The sequence below is a fragment of the Salmo salar genome, chromosome 15 (genome assembly GCF_965601325.2).
Source record: "Salmo salar chromosome 15, fSalSal1, whole genome shotgun sequence".
Taxonomy (NCBI): Eukaryota; Metazoa; Chordata; class Actinopteri; order Salmoniformes; family Salmonidae; genus Salmo; species Salmo salar.
Genome location: NC_138305.1, coordinates 7,254,300 through 7,257,500, shown reverse-complemented (window position 1 = coordinate 7,257,500; position 3,201 = coordinate 7,254,300).

Here is a 3,201-nt window from a genome sequence, read left to right as displayed (position 1 = left end):
ATGCTGGTGCGGTTGGCCCTGGGTTCCTCCTAATGCAAGACAATGCTAGACCTCATGTGGCTGGAGTGTGTCAGCAGTTCCTGCAAGAGGAAGGCATTGATGCTATGGACTGGCCCGCCCATTCCCCAGACCTGAATCCAATTGAGCACATCTGGGACATTATGTCTCGCTCCATCCACCAACGCCACGTTGCACCACAGACTGTCCAGGAGTTGGCGGATGCTTTAGTCCAGGTCTGGGAGGAGATCCCTCAGGAGACCAATTTCCATTGATTATTTTTGTGTGATTATGTTGTCAGCACATTCAACTATGTAAAGAAAAAAGTATTTAATAAGATTATTTCATTCATTCAGATCTAGGATGTGTTGTTTAAGTGTTCCCTTAATTTTTTTGAGCAGTGTATGTTAATCCACGTTTACAGTAATGTAGAACAATCATTCTGTCCTTAAAACATGTTAATCCACGTTTACAGTAATGTAGAACAATTATTCTGTCCTTAAACATGTTAATCCACGTTTACAGTAATGTAGAAAAATAATTGAATGTAAAACTTCTCTACCGGTACAGGATTTATAGATAAATGTTTACAAATGTTGGATTTCAAATATTCAGATGACACATGAATTAATTGATTTATAGAAGGAATAGACTCTCAAACGTTTATGCAAATGTAAATGTATTTATTTATCTTATTCCATCATGGTCAGGTAGTCAGTCACACGTGGTGACATGGCAGTATGTAACAACTGAAGTGAGAACAGTCAGCTAACACAGCACTGCATCATCGTGACACATGGTGGAAACAAAGCCGTGTCCACACAGACCATCTGTGAAAAGTGAGAGAAAAAAAAAAATCTGACAAACTCTGTTTTGTGGTTCTGTGATTTTTAAAATCTGAATTCAACTGACAACATTTGAACCAGTTGAGATGAGTCTAGATGTTCTCAGATGGTCTGTGTGGAATCAACACTTGGTAGCAGTACTTCATTGATCCTAATGAGGGAAATTGATTAGTGTAACGTTTCATTTCAACACCAGTGATGGTTTACATGGACAGCTAGAGGGCAGCAACAGGTAAACTGATAAAACAGACCATTCAGCTAACAAGACACTGCCTCCCAGACACCCAATCAGAACAGAGGAGAGGGAAGGGGCAGCCTAGCTAAACATAGCAGGCACGTGAGCAGCGTTTCCTTCTTTCAGCCCTGCTGTAACACCTAATTCAGCCCTGTTGTAACACCTAATTCAGCCCTGCTGTAACACCTAATTCAGCCCTGCTCTAACACCTAATTCAGCCCTGTTGTAACACCTAAATCAGCCCTGCTGTAACACCTAATTCAGCCCTGCTGTAACACCTAATTCAGCCTTGTTGTAACACCTAATTCAGCCCTGCTGTAACACCTAATTCAGCCCTGCTCTAACACCTAATTCAGCCCTGTTGTAACACCTAATTCAGCCCTGCTGTAACACCTAATTCAGCCCTGCTGTAACACCTAATTCAGCCCTGCTGTAACACCTAATTCAGCTCTGCTCTAACACCTAATTCAGCCCTGTTGTAACACCTAATTCAGCCCTGCTGTAACACCTAATTCAGCCCTGCTGTAACACCTAAATCAGCCCTGCTGTAACACCTAATTCAGCTCTGCTGTAACACCTAATTCAGCCCTGCTGTAACACCTAATTCAGCCCTGCTGTAACACCTAATTCAGCCCTGCTGTAACACCTAATTCAGCCCTGCTCTAACACCTAATTCAGCCCTGCTGTAACACCTAATTCAGCCCTGCTGTAACACCTAATTCAGCCCTGTTGTAACACCTAATTCAGCCCTGCTCTAACACCTAATGCAGCCCTGCTGTAACACCCAATTCAGCCCTGCTGTAACACCTAAATCAGCCCTGCTGTAACACCTAATTCAGCCCTGCTGTAACACCTAATTCAGCCCTGCTGTAACACCTAATTCAGCCCTGCTGTAACACCTAATTCAGCCCTGCTGTAACACCTAATTCAGCCCTGCTGTAACACCTAATTCAGCCCTGCTCTAACACCTAATTCAGCCCTGCTGTAACACCTAATTCAGCCCTGCTCTAACACCTAATTCAGCCCTGTTGTAACACCTAATTCAGCCCTGCTCTAACACCTAATGCAGCCCTGCTGTAACACCCAATTCAGCCCTGCTGTAACACCTAATTCAGCCCTGCTCTAACACCTAATTCAGCCCTGTTGTAACACCTAATTCAGCCCTGCTCTAACACCTAATTCAGCCCTGCTCTAACACCTAATTGAGCCCTCCTCTAACACCTAATTCAGCCCTGCTCTAACACCTAATTCAGCTCTGCTCTAACACCTAATTAGGCTCTGCTCTAAACACCTAATTCAGCCCTGCTCTAACACCTAATTCAGCCCTGCTCTAACACCTAATTCAGCCCTGCTCTAACACCTAATTCAACCCTGCTCTAACACCTAATTCAGCTCTGCTCTAACACCTAATTAGGCTCTGCTCTAACACCTAATTCAGCCCTGCTCTAACACCTAATTCAGCCCTGCTGTAACACCTAATCCAGATAATCCAGCCCTTCTGTAACACCTAATCCAGATAATCCAGTCCTGCTGTAACACCTAATCCAGATAATCCAGCCCTGCTCTATCCCCTAATCCAGATAATCCAGTCCTGCTCTAACCCCTAATCCAGATAATCCAGTCCTGCTTTAACCCCTAATCCAGATAATCCAGTCCTGCTCTAACCCCTAATTCAGATAATCCAGTCCTGCTTTAACCCCTAATCCAGATAATCCAGTCCTGCTCTAACCCCTAATCCAGATAATCCAGTCCTGCTTTAACCCCTAATCCAGATAATCCAGTCCTGCTCTAACCCTTAATTCAGATAATCCAGTCCTCAGCTGATTAAACTTAACTGAACAGCATGATTAGCTGATTAATAGGGTCAGGTGTGTTAGTGCAGGGTTGGAGAAAAACCCTGCATGCAGAGTTCACACCCAATTGGAGGCAGAGTTTCAGGTGAGAGTTTAGAGGGCAGCTGTAGCGTGAGCTGACGAATCAGATAACAGTCAGTTAACATTACACTGCCTACTAACCAATCACATATTACGTTACACTGCCTACTAACCAATCACATGCTACGTTACACTGCCTACTAACCAATCACATGTTACGTTACACTGCCTACTAATCAATCACATGCTA